The sequence below is a fragment of the Chelonia mydas genome, chromosome 4, assembly GCF_015237465.2.
Source record: "Chelonia mydas isolate rCheMyd1 chromosome 4, rCheMyd1.pri.v2, whole genome shotgun sequence".
Classification (NCBI taxonomy): domain Eukaryota; kingdom Metazoa; phylum Chordata; order Testudines; family Cheloniidae; genus Chelonia; species Chelonia mydas.
The window spans coordinates 133782807-133797220 of record NC_057852.1 but is presented as its reverse complement, the minus strand read 5'-3'; the positions used below and the strand labels follow the sequence as shown (position 1 = coordinate 133797220).

At 46.3% G+C, this 14414-nt stretch overlaps 1 protein-coding gene across 7 annotated transcripts in view; it reads right to left on the bottom strand.

Annotated features, from left to right (window-relative positions):
- Positions 1–12563, bottom strand: part of PTPRA (protein tyrosine phosphatase receptor type A) — a 253571-nt gene extending 241008 nt beyond the window's left edge. For 4 of the 7 annotated variants that reach the window (XM_037898339.2, XM_043544901.1, XM_043544906.1 and 1 more), the window contains exon 1: positions 11151–11433. The gene's annotated coding sequence lies outside the window, so the exon portion shown is untranslated. Of the gene's footprint in view, positions 1–11150; positions 11434–12485 lie in introns of those variants that run through there. The other 3 variants (XM_043544903.1, XM_043544905.1, XM_043544904.1) reach the window with 2 other exon arrangements.
- Between the last annotated feature and the right edge of the window lie 1851 nt (positions 12564–14414).

Genomic DNA, 14414 nt, shown 5'->3' with positions numbered 1-14414 from the left:
TTAGAACCTTTTGATAAGACTTATTTACCTTGTCTCAGCAGTGAATGGTGACAGGCATTTAAAAACTGTACTGTTTGGTATTTATTACATTTGATACATAGGATTATTTCCTATACTGTACAGTACATAGTTTTGCAGTGGTCAATTTTTAGGACAAAAGGTAGGGTTTAGATTTATTTTCTAGGATCTTTACAAGGGCTCTATTTTTCACTGGAAGTGCACACTGGCATAGGAGAAGGTGGATCCAACAGCAGGATTAGGGCTAAAATGCTCACATTGTTTTACAATGAAGCAATATTTTGCACTTTAGCCCCACCCCTATAATCTTTGCACTTGTCTCTGACAAACCCCTAAACATTTGACTCATCTGGGTGAGCATTACTCCCATTCCACAGTTGGGGGAACTGAAGCACTGAGACGAACTAGAATTTTCAGAGGCCTTGAGGTATCAGAGTTCCCACTAACTTTAATCCAAATCTTGGCTGCTCAACATCTCTGAAAGAGACATACCCAATGTCACACAATCTGTCAATAGAGTCATGAACAGACCCCAAGCTGCTAGACCGTGCTATCTCACACAAAGGGAGACAAAATAATCTCACCCTGAAGATGTTACAGTCCAACACCACAAGCAGGTAAAAGATAGTACAAGATAGAAGGTTACAGATGGTCTTTGCAGAGGTTTCCAGGAGCATTTTAGAGGAGAAGAGGGAGCTTGGCAGATGGTTAACCAAGAACAAAGACAATGATGATATGAAGGACAGGAACGATTAGGAGTGATGGTAGGGAAGACGTAGCTGGAGGTGGCATGTTACAGGTAACAAGTATTTTCAGGATATGGGAAAGTTTTGATTGTAAATACAGGTTTCAAGGCACTGGTTTGCACTAATGCTAACATTTCCCAACAAGGTCACAAGTATCTGAAGACAGTTCTCAGTGTCATGAAGAGGTTTTTTAATAAATACTAACTTTTGTACCTTTCATCCCAAAAGTTAGAACCATAGGAATTGCAATACCAGACCAGTATCTGGCAGTAGCTGTATCAGCTGCTTCAGAGAAAGCTACATGGAACCATGTAGAGGCCAGTCATGAAATACCCTGCATATAGGGAATCTTTCTTCCTAATCCCCTCAGTAGTGATTGAGTACAAGAGTTTATATTCCAAACCTGTAATATTAATCCTACTTAATGTAATTTCTGATGTTCTCATTATCCATGTAGATGTCTAATTCTTTTTTCAATCCCAAAGCACTTCACACACACACACAGGACACCTGTATCTATACACATCTAATCCACCCTTCACCCACCAGTAAAATGCAGCTCTAAGTAGTAAGATTCTGCGGTCAGATTGTGGATGGAGAGAAGACTGATAGCCGATAGCACATGTGATGCTGACAGACCAGGTGCCAGCTCAGCCCAAGGTCCTCAAGCGTTGGTGGAACACCGACAAATACCATGGCTAAAATCAGTCCAGCTCACCTGTGCATTGGTACTGGTAAAATATATAGTAGAATTGTAAGTATGTGTTTAGTACTCAGACTTTATGGAATGCTTGTAAGTTGTCCATCATTAATCTTACTTATAACATCTGCATCCCACATGATAAGGTAGTATTTGAGCGTTTGCAGTGTAAGCCTCAGTAACTGTATAAATCACCAGACACAAGAGACGTTAACTAGTGTGAAGTGCTGATATCCAATAGAAGGTGTTACATCCTGGCCAACAAGGAAGGTCCTATCCTGACCTTCCAGAAATTATCCTGAAATCACAGGTCTATCTAATACAGAAACTGAAACTGTGGCTGCTGCACATAGGGGGTGCTGCAGCATCCTCCACCCTCCCTAGTTCCAGCACCTGTCTTGAAGTAGTTTCCATTATTATACAGGGTTTACAGTTTGGTTCAATAGCTCTCAGCATCCCCACTATAAAAATTATTCCAGCACCTCTGCTGCTGCCCTATTTATCATTTTTAGCACAGTAGGTTTTCCCAGGGAAATCTTGTCAGACCATGGTGCAAATTTCATGTCTGTCATTTTCAAAAGAGTTATAAGAGTTGGGTGGAGTGAGGTATATAAAGATTGCTCCCTATCATTCAGAAACTAATGCTCTGGTAGAAAGACTCAATGGGACACTGAAGTCTACGCTGAAGATGTATGTTACCTGATGAGAGAATGACAGATGTGTTGCTCCCTTATTTGTTATTCAGATACAGGCATTACTCCAAGAGTCTATAAGGTCTGCCCCCTTTGATCTCCTTTACAAGAGACAGGTGAAGGAACATCTACATTTAATTTGAGGCTCTTGGAAAGGGAATACAGAAGAGTCTGGACAGCCTGTAAGGCAGCATGTCACTCATCTTAAAGAGAATTTAAAGACTGATGGACTTAGGCATTTCAGAAATCTTGGTCTAACAAGCATGCTGGAGAAAGATCTTTTGAGATGGGGGACGTGGTGTTGTTGATTCCAGTAAGAAAGAACAAGATGCAAGATTGTTTGGAGGGACCTTTTGAGATGACACATAGCACGAATGAGGTCACTTCTAATGTAGTAAAATCCCAAGGCTGAATAGCTATGCAAACAGTACATGTCAATAGATTAAAAGTTTACCATAAAAGAGAGTTGGTAGTGAATACAGTTTGTTTTGCTGACTCAAAAGCAGGAGATGCTGGCCCTCCTGGAATACCAGAGGCAGGTTTTTTCCAACCTACCAGATTTAACTATGAAAACAGTACATTCCATAGAAACTACAGGGCCATGCCCTGCCCCTAGCAGAGCACACCATGCTAAAGGAGAAACGCAAAAAGATTTAGGAGGCAGAAGGCATGCTAGGGGGAGGGGGTGACTGCTAAATCGAAAAGCCCCTGGGCATCTCCTATTGTGATGGTACTTAAAAGGGAGAAGACCCATGAGATTGTGTGGATTTTTGAAGGGTAAATGCCATCACCCAACCTAATCCTTACACTTTGCACCAAGGACAGTGGACCTGGATCTACTGAGGGGTACATAAATACTCTAGATGCGGCTTGTGGATATTAGCAAATTTCCTTGGATGTGGATGCCCAAGAAAAGTCATTTTTCATAGTGAAATCTGTCCTGTATAAATATAAGGTTTTGCCTTTTGGATTAATTAATGCAGGGGCAACCTTTTCAGAGGCTTGTCACAGAAGTGCTGCAGGGTTTGCACACCTTCATTAGGGCCTATGCAGATGACTTTGGTATCTTTAGTGACTCCTGGCAAGACCACTTGAACCATGTGGGAATTGTATTGCAGAGGTCTACAGAAGCCAACCTCACCATCAAGGTACCTAAATGCAAGATGGGGGCCTCAGAGGTAACTTATTTAGGACATGGGACGAAGTGGGTTTATTCACCCTGAACCTTTAAAAGTAGAAGCCGTTTGGAATCGGCCTGCCCCACAAACCCAGAAGCAGGTCCAATCCTTATCAGTCTGGCCAACTATTACCAGAGGTTTGTAAGCAACACTGTGGCCTCCATAACAGACCTTACAAAAACAGGGGAAGCCAGACCAGATGATATGGACTATGGCCTGTGAAAAGGGCTTCTAAAACATAAGAGGTTTTGTCTAAAGAGCCAGTATTAGTTAACCCTAATTTCAGCAAACCCTTTGTGCTGTGCACTGATGTTGGGTTAGGTGCAGTGCTAATCATAGGCTGGGATGGAGGACACGAGGCACCCCCCTGCCTTCTTGAGTGAAGAACTGAAGAGATCTATTCTGTCACTGAGAGGGAATGTTATACCATAGTTTGGGCTGTTAAGCAACTTTAAGCCTTAACTGTATAATAAAAAATTAAAGGTTCTAACAGACCACTGCCCACTTGCATGGTTGCACTTAGCCAAAGAGACCAATTCCAGACTACACTGGTGCCTAGCTCTACGTGGAAGTCATCCATACCAAAGAAAAAGAAAAGGTAATGGCAAATTGTGTCAGATTCTACCCTTATGTTCACCACTTTTATAAAATGATAAATTTTGTGCAAAGTATGCCTTGTGAGGTATCATTTGAAATCTCATAATTTGCTGATCATTATTATCCTGGTAAAATGTGTGGCAATACTGTACAGTCATAAGATTCTACTGTATGATGTTACTAAGGGATATTCCAAACCAGAGTAAGCATCCCAAACCAGTTCCTCAGAGACAAAAGGCAAACAGATGCCTCAGCCAGGTGTCAACAAAATCAGCTGGACAATCAGCTGGGTAAGCAGCCATTCTTCCACAGGAAGAGGGGTGTGAGAGAAATTTACATTTTAGCGAACAGTCTTGCTGTCACCTGAACCCCAGCTGGAGATGACTCTCAAAAGAGGAGAAATGCTATAAGAAGGGAGAACAGAGGAGACAAACCACCTCTCTTCCCTCATCTCTATCTAAACCAGGTCAGTTGCACCAGTGAGAGATCTAAGGTGCAACTGACCTGAGGTAAGTGACTGTTTCTTTGGAACCTGAATACTGTTGTGATCCTTGGTTTAAGGGACTATCACAAAGGTAAGCTTACCTGGGTGGCAACACAGATTGGAGTAGGCAAGGGAAACTGTCTGTGATTCCATGTTAAGGCTGTTATAGTGCATCAGGAGTTTACACCTGATAAATTGGTTGATTGTGAATTCTATATTTATATAAATCTATATTTAGATTTCACCAATGTGGGCTTGGTCCCCATTTCCTAACAGTCTGCCCTGAGGTTGGTACTCATGCTCAAATCACTGCAGGGCACCTTGACAGCACTCTACCTAAACTCTGAATACAACAACTCCGTGTTTCCACTGAAGTGATCAGCAATGACATGGCATGATAGTAGCAAAACAGTTAATCTGTAGGCATGCAGAAAAATAGAGCTAGAGAGGTGGGAATACATTGCTATACCTGGAAAGTCTGAAAGCTTTACTCTGAAACAATAAGGACAGGGCTACATTTTATCTCAAATGAAAGCTCACAGAATTCACTTTATCAGGGCAACATCCTGCATAACACAGGCCAGAGAATTTCATCTAGTGATTCCTGCATATGGCTTAAAGGTTATGGCTGAACTACAGAATCTTTCAGAACATTCTATACTACAGAAACTAATAATGCCACCAGAACAGTGCTAGCCCAGCACACCATTTAATGCCAGCTGCAGGGGAAGCAACAACTGGTTAAGACACAGTAACTCTATAAAAGACCTTAAAACAGGAACTGGGGAATTTCGGCCAACCAGATTTAATAAACCAGGGCATGGATGACAATGAGTCTACTCCACCAAACTGTCACAGGACTATTAGTGATCACAAGCGGTCAGTGCCTGGGGGTTTAAATCTCATCTGAAAAACTGATGAGCAAGCAGCTCTGGCATATCACCACTGTAGCTCACACAACTCCTCATACTTGCACCTCTCTCACATCAAGAATATTTTGCAATACCAACTAGCAGCACTGAAGTATGAGCGATCATTGCTCACAACATTGTCTTTCCTTCTAAACTACACACAGCTTGTAACTTAGTCTGCAATCATACTAGAATAAGTCAGTGATGGGAGTTTGGAGAGGATTTTAGTGTTTGGCTGGGGACAGAGGGGATTAAAGAGGTTGTTCCATTAGGATGCTGTTGTTGGTCTTTAACTGATAATCTGGATCAGTGTAATATGCACCACTTTGTTATAGGATTGTTGTGTTTTGTTTTAGAGAATTCAGGGTCATATATTTTATTAGTCTAAGAACAATACAGCAAGGTAGATGCCAAGGAAGTGGTGTCCCTGGGAACGAGAAACACCTCTCATGGTTCCTGCTGATTTGACAAAGTCTAGCCTAGTCTTTGTAAGCACCCACAGCCCACCCAAAGCTTTACAGCAAGATCCCCTACCCACAAAATCCCTCAGAGCCAGGCCTCCCCACCAGAGTCAAGCACACAGGGTAGTGAGGAAGCAGAGGTAGGGGTGTTACCAGACACTCTGTCTCTCCCTGTGGACCATTACCAATACCTTTCTGTGCACTCTCCCCTGACTTCCAGCAAAACAGCCACATTTGTGCTCACTACACCACCCAGGACATACTTCATTTTTACACTGGAGTAACTACTGGTTTCATGGGAGTCATCCTAAATTAACACTCATGTTAGTCAGATCAGAATTTGTCCCAGGCCCACCGTGACCAGATTTTCAGAGTTTTCCCACGTCCAGGATCAGACCAAGACAACTTGCCCTCCCTTCTCCTAAACGCTCATGGGCAGTCCTGAAACTCCATAAATTGCATTTAGTTCAAGAGAAAAGGAGGGTTCCACACCTGCCAAAAGCAGCATAGAATGTAGTCATTAAATATCAGCATGGTGGATAATATAAAGGCCACACCTGGAAGCACATCCACCCTGTATTTAAACAGAGGCTTTTATAGGTAGAAACCAAACGGGTTTCCCTCTTCCATTTGAAGTGGCCCACAAAAATTTTTTGGCATCCTTGAAAAAGGGGCGGGAAGGGGGAGGGAGAAGAGGCCTGCACGGAAATACTGATACCCAGCCCTTATGTCCCTTCTCCCCCCACAGCCTTGGAAATTTGATCCTATATTGCATAATTCACAGGTATCCCATGCAGTATGGAGAGGATGACAACAGCTTGCTTCCGATGCTGGCTGGAAATAATTAAATCCTCCTGTGGAGAGTACACACAAGTGACCCTGGAAAATGTGCTTAGAAGACAGAAGGAAATGAACAAACATGGCTGCTCATCACACTGGCTGCAAAGACCACTAAAAAAGGCACCTAGATTGCTATGAACATGCTGGAGCAATTGCAGTTAAAATTAAAAAGGAAAAGAGGAGCTGCAGTTCGATTGCATGTTTAATTCCTAATCCCCTTTGTCCCATGCACAGAGCTAGGACCTAGGCAGCTCTTGTTGATCTGCAGTAAAACATTTTTAAAATGTAATACATTTTGGCTAATACACACAGAGCAAAAGAAAAACTTCTCTGCAGGAAGGACAACATTGCTTTTACTTATCTGTCAGATTGTTCTGTAGCACTAAGCATTGCAGGTTCTAGCTAACATGCATGCCATCCTCTCTACCATTATTCTTTCTCTTCTAGAAATCACCAAACAAACAGAAGAGAAAACCCAAAAACATTTCCAGAGCTTCCTGAATGCTCTCAGCAAACTATTAATCAACAGCAGATAGAAATGAACCCTCTCTCTCCTGCTAACATACACAACGATTTCAAAACTGGAAGAGCACTCAGCCTCCAGGACAGAACTGAATTAAGCTCTAGAGGCCCATAGCAGGGTTAGCATCTTCCAGTTTGGAACAAAAAACCCAGCAAAGTGGCTGAACAAAGCATAGGGCCCTCCTTCACTCCCCTCACCTTACAAAAGAACCACTGGGATCTAGTTAAAATGGAAGCAAGATTAAAATGGGCCAGGATTCTTTTCACACCGATATCTGCTATTTCCAGATTTTAATGTCACTCCGTATTTAGCAGGAGAAAAAAGCCTCCCTTCCTTCCTGTCACATTTTCCATTCTTGATGACATCCCAGATGATCAGAAATAAGCAGATCTTCATCTGAGCTGGGGCTTTCCACCAAGGCGTGGGAGAGCAAAAGCCAGCGTTACTTACAGAACTTTGGAGCAGTTAATACTACATTACATATGCATGCACACCCCCATCCCACTTCCCAAGGCAGGTAGGGAGAACGTATGGAAAACGTACTATTTAGCAGACATCAGCTATGTTTGACAGAATTCTACAGGTCTCTTCCCACCTCCAGGTTTTAAATTTTGTATCTTTGGGGTGGGGTGGGGTGGGGTGGGGTGGGAGAAGGTGATGAGGAAAGGGGATTTTAAAAATAAAAGGCCAAATCCTTATCTGGTGCAGTCAGCATGGTTCTCCATTGACTTCCACAGGAGATGTAGGTCCCCAGCACCTCTCAGGGTTGGGTTCTGAGGCCCACATTCTCAGCTGGCATAAATCAGTGGGAACCATACTGAACTATACCAGATGAGAATCTGGCCCCCTAATTCAAGCCATTTGTTATTTGTTTTCCCTTATGTTAAGTAACAACTTCACACAACACTGGGGGGCTTAAGCCATGCAACAGTGCAGCAGTGTTACAGAATGCAGCACTGATACTCAAGTCTATTACACAGCAATTTAATTCCGCCCCGCATAGTCTATTTTGTTGTTACATTTGTGTACAGCACCCAACATAATAGGGCCTGTTCCCTGCTGGGAGGCTTCCATGTACTACCGCAGGGGGTTGCTGTTCAGGGAGTCTAGAATTATTTTCCCCCACTCTGCTTGTATCCAAGATTTCCACTAACAGAAGCATCACTTTCCTCAGTGCGTTCAGCCAAAATGCCCACAGTCTCTCATTCCCACCTCCTTTCCACTTGGTGACCTGGATGTCAGAATAACTTTCCTCTTCATCTGTCATTTAGACTGCAAATAGGGTGATTTTGGGGGACAAGAGGATTAAACAAAATAAGACAGGCCTGGTTCACACACTAACAGCCATTTTTAACTTGCACAGAACGTTCAGCCTATGAGCATTAGCCAACCATAATACCACCCTCTGCAAGATAGACAGGTGTCATCTCCATTTTACAGATGGGGAATCTGAGACAGAAATATAAAGTGACTTGCCCAAAGCCACAGGGCAAGTTATTGGCAAAATCAGGAAGAAAACTCAGGAGCTCCACCTCTCAGGCCCCTGCTCTAACCAGTAGACAGCACTCTCGCCCTTTAATAAGTAGAATATATATATGTATCTAGGATGAGAAAGGATAGTCTTGTAATCAAGACAGTGAACTAGAACCAATGCACTGGGTTGTGACTCAGGAGATCTGGATTCAATTCTCAGCTCCCTGAGTGACCTAGGCAAATCACATAAAAGACCCCCAACCATGCAATAATCTCGCCATGAGCAGACACCAAGAGTGCAGACCCCCACTGAAATTAGCAGGGCTCCAAGTGGGTTATACAGAACTCACTGCACCATCTGAGCCTTAATCACTCTGTGCCTCTGTTCCCCCTCTGTAAAATGGGAATAATAATGTCTCTCCCACACTTTGTCCATCTTGTCTGTTTAGATTGCAAATTCTTTGGGGAGGAACCATCTGTGTGTGTCTGTAGAGTACCTAGCACAATGGAGCATTGATCTTTTCTTAGACTTCCAGATGCTATTGTAGTATAAAAAATTACACACACCCACACACACCCCCCTCCTCCACCTCAATATTTGAAGTTTTGTCTATACTTGGAAATTTACCAAAATAATTATTGGTCTTTGTCATGTTTCTCCCCTGCCCCTCTTTTTGGGGTGGTGGTGGGGAATGGAGAGAATGGGAATAGTCTTAACAACATATCTTAATTAATCAATCCTCATAAAGAGCTTGCGTATGAACAGTACTACATATTAGTACTACCAGTAAGATAATATATATTTTAATAGCATTTGAATTTGTGGCCCTGTTCGTGCCCTATGTGGAACGTGGGCAGAATGCTGCATCTACACAGCAGGCTACACTGTTCAGGATACAGACCTAAATATGAAATTAAAACTCAATCCTGCTCCCACTGCAGTCTACAGAAAAGTTCCTTCTTGAGTTCAAAGGAAGCAGGATGGTGACCAGAGCATTTGTCATATTATACACCCATCTATAATCCCTCCCTGGACCTCTGAGCATCTTGCATATGGGACTCTTTGCATTGCACTTCTTCTCCTGCAGTGAGGAATACATATGATGGAAGAGATGGGATTGTATTTCTAAAAATCACAGTGAACTGAGAAAGTAAAAATAAAAGTTTTTCCAAAGGCCAGTATTCAGGAGGGAGGGGGCAGCTGATTGAGATCATTTACTCTATAAGCTGCTCTGAACCTGATAAACGACCTAGAAAACAGAAGAATAAGTTTGGTTTTAGCATAAATCACTTGAACAGTCATCGTCTAAAATGACAGCTATGCTTGTTTACACTAGGACTGAATTTAATACTAATTGCCTACAACATTTTCCACTGATATCCCTCTTTCTCCATTCTACACCAAGCCCCTCTCCTCCAACCTGCTCCATATGGATGCACAGAACCTTATTGTGCCTCCATGGAACAGTTTCCAGGATTGGGCTCAAGTAAGAGCCCACTCTTGTGAAGTCGGTGGGAGTTTGGGCACTGCACACATAGCCAGAAAGGGCCAGCCCTCAGACTAACAACGGTTTTAACGATTACGTAGCTGTGAAATGCAACTCCTATAACATAGCATAATAGAGAGACAAGCACTTAGGACTTGTCTACACTTGAAACGCGACAGTTGCACAGCTACAGTGCTTCTGTGTGGAGTCAGGCACTACCTATGCCAACAGGAGGAGTTCTCCTGTTGGTGCAGATAATCCTCCCAGAGAGGCGGTAGCTAGATGGATGGAAGAATTCCTCTGTGAACCGACAGCTATCTATGCGAGGATTTACGCTGGCTTAACCGTGCCACTCAGAAAGGTGGCTTTTTCACACCCCTGAGCGATGTACTTAAGCAGACTTCATTTTCCGGTGCAGACCAGGCCTTAGACACCATGGTGACGGGCAAGGTACAAGAACCCGAACAAGGCAGCGAGATTTCAGCTGAGCACCACAAACCTCCCCACAGGGACAAGGATTTTTCAAGCCGAGGGTCCCCCCAGCGCCGCCCCACAGGCCAGCGCTGAGGCAGGATCTAACCAGAGCGGGGGGGGGGGGGGGGCGCCACTGGGAATACCTGTCCCGCCGCTAGACCCACGCTCACGCCCCCCCCCCACCCCACCCTACCCTCCCCTCGGGGGCGGCCGATCGGCGGGCAGCGCACAGGCCGGAGGGGGCCTTGGCAGTGGAAGTTGCCCAGCGGATGGACAGGGAGGTCGGCAGCGCCCTCGGCGGCGGCGGCGGGGGGGGGGGGGGGGGGGCTCGTCCAAAGCCCATCGCCTCCAACCGGCCCCCCCCGGGCCGGGGCGGAGACCAGCGCGCTCAGCCGCAGACACCCGGCCGGGGGCCGCCCCGTTCCGCCCGCACGGAGCCCGCAGGCGGATCCGGGGCGGGGCGGGGGTCTCCCCTCCTTCCCCGGGACACGCGACGCCCCCAGACCCGAGCCGCGCTCGCCGCCCCCGGACGGGGGGAAGCCAGGGCGCGCCGCCCGCTCACTCACCCTGCCGCGGGGACGGTGCGTGACGAGCCGCGAGTGACTCCGGCGTGACTCCGCAGCGACTCGTGGAGCCAGAGCATTTACCCCGCTCGCTCCACCCCCGGGGACGGAGGGGGGGGTCTCCCCGCCTCAGCACCCCGCCGCGGGGCTCGGCGCCCCCGCAGCCTCCCCGCCGTGGGGCCGCTCCATGCGCGGCGCGCGAGTGACAGGCCGGCGGCGGCTGAGGAGAAAAGTTCCCGCAGCGCGTCCCCAGCCGGGCCGCTTCCGCTCTGCCGCGGAGCCTCCTTCGCGGGGGCACGCACCACGCGCCTCCGTAAGCCGCCCTCCCATTGGCCGATCAGACGCCCGCGCTGATTGGCCGCCGACGGGGCTCCCTGCTTCTTGGTCCTGTGAATTTTGAATGTGCTGCCGGGGCGGGGGGCGCGTGACGGGGACGGGGCGGGCGCGCGCAGGTTGGTGCAGCCTGAGCGCGGGGGCGCCGCACCGCCAGGGGTCCGCAGAGTCCGCACTGGTCAAGCGCCCCGCGCGCTACTCGCCCCAGGGCCCCCTACTAGTGCCCACACAGGCCACCGCAATCCCAGTGCTTGGCACCCTCTATCCCTGGCAGTGCACCCCCAGGCTGACCTACAGCCCCACTACCGGGCACTCACATAGCCCTGCGAGTGCACCCACAGTCCCCTGCAATCCCAGAGCCAGACCCACACCCACCCAGCCCTGCCAGTGCGCCCCCCAGCCTGACCTACAGCCCCCTGCAATCCCAGTGTTTAACAATCCCAGTCTGACCCACAGATCCCTGAAATCCCAGAGCCCTGCCAGTGCACCTCCTCCTGACCCACAGATCCCTGCAATCCCAGGGCTGCGCACCCCCACAGCCCTGCCAGTGCACCTCCAGCCGAACAGCCCCCCTGCTATTCCAGTGCTGGGCACCCACATAGCTCTGCCAGCACCCCACCCTACTGACTTACAGCCCCTATGCTTTTCTAGTGCTGGGCACATACTCAGCTCTTCCTGTGCTCTCTAGTCCTGAGTTGCACTTCCTCCTGACCCCTTCTTGTCCTGAGCACCCACACATGGCTTGGCCTATACATCCCAATCCTGACTCATGCTCATTCTGATGTTCAAATCCTGGGCTCCCTTCGCATCTGCCAATGCACCACAGAAGTGACCTATGTTAATACCTCCAGTTATTCCACTCATGGATCTTCATTCAGCTCTGCCAAGTCTCTACAATATTCCTGGATGTTCCAGTCCTGAGTTTACACTCTCCTTGATCCTGATTTACAACACCAGACCCAGGTCCCCAAGATAGTTATGTCAGTGCACCTCAAACCTCCTCACCTGTCCTTGTAATCCCAGGTCTCATTTCAGTTGAAACTGCTAGTATTCTGAACGGTGTTGCAGACCGTCATGACTGTACACCACACTAATATTTATTTGCCACCTAAGCTACGATTTGAGTCCCAGAGATGAGCCCCAATGCACTAGCTCCACTGCACCACCTAGTGGCACCTTCGTACTATTGTAGATAGGTATGTGGAATGGCAGACCAGGCAGTTATTTACAGACTCAGTTTTAAATGTTTGTGTATCTACCATTTTTGAAAGGTAGCAAACCCAGGTTAGTTTGTTGACCTTGGGTGTTCAGTGATGTAGCTGCCACCTGCTCTGCAGATGCACTGAAACAACAGGGAACAATAAAAGTGCCTATTCAAACAATATGCTTTATCAGTTTTTCCTTTGTAACCCCAGCATATAATTTAAGAGACACCATCATGATTTTATCATTGTTTCCCTACCAGTTGTTGCATCTTGTCTTTACTGTAAGCTCTTCAGGACAGAGACTGGCTTCTACTTTGTGTTTGGACATGCAATGAGTGGCACATGCAATGAGTCCCAATCCCACCCCCCAGCACTAAAAGATCATGAATCAAGTCCTAAGAGTAATGAAAATGGCTTTTAAAAGTGGACATTTTCCTTTAAAAATAATACATTTGAGGTTTTTATTTGCCTTACGCTTTTTAAAATTGTATATACACACACACACACACATTTTTGGATTCAACTATCAGCAGGGGTCAGTATTGTCAACCCCAAGTGTCTAAAAATTATCAGATTTGCTAAAAAAAAAATTCAGAAAGTTTGGATACTTTTTTATTTGATTTTCTGGTTTTGGAGTTTTTAGGCTTCACATGTTCAAGCTCCTCTCTGCAATCATGAGGGCTAGGAAGTTACTTTTAAAAAAATTAAAGCTAAAATTCTTTAATCACATGACTCTAGAAGCTGGAGTTTGGAGAAAAATCACCAGGTATCAAAACTGGCAACACAAAAGGATGGTGTAGCTCAAGCAGATTGCCAGTGGGATATTAAGTTTTTCCACCTCTAAAACACCAGCTGAAATCCAACCCAGGGGCTTGGGTCTGGGTGGTGCTAAGCACCCACTCCTGTGATTTCATTGGGCTCCGCAGGTGCACAGGAACTTTCAGAATCAGGTAGCTCAGTGGGGTCTACTTTGCTTCCTTTAAAGCCACAAAACTCCAACTGAGTTCACCAGAAACAAGACCACATCCCAGTGGCCAAATCCTACCCACCTTATTCACTGTGGGACAGCACCCTACCTTGAAGTGACTACTGAAGTCAATGGCTTTCTCCATCTCATCCTTCTCTAAGTGGACCCTCCTGCTCCCCCTCTACCCGCTAGATCTTTAATGTCCAGTTCATGTCTAAAATAATTATAATACCTAACTCATATAGCACTTTTCATCCATACATACCGCCAATCACTACAAAATACAGTCAGTATCATTATCCCCCATTTTACAGATGGCAAAAAAAAGGCACAGAGTGAAAGTGACTTGCCCAAGGTCACACAGCAGGCCAGTGGCAGAGCCAGGAAGAAAATCCATGTCTCCTGAGTCCCTACAAGATTCATAGACACCAAGCTCCATGAGATCTAAATCAATCTCTTCAGAGGGATGAAGGGCTTAGGCTGGTCATCCCAGGATCTAAATCTGGTACTGTGACAGTTCTTGGGCACCTACGACTGAGAGTCACCTCATTACCCTATGCCTCCAGCATGAGGGAATCTGTCTTGTGGTAGCTGGGTGTCAGCTCCCTAACACACCAGCTTTTCAGCCACTTGAGAGCTCTCCTCTGGGTTAGGCCAGCCCTAACTTCACCTTGCAAGTTAATAGTTGGTGCACCCCAGTCCCCTTGAATCATTCCCCTCTGATATCCAGCCCACAACACTGGCTACTCACAAAAATTTCAG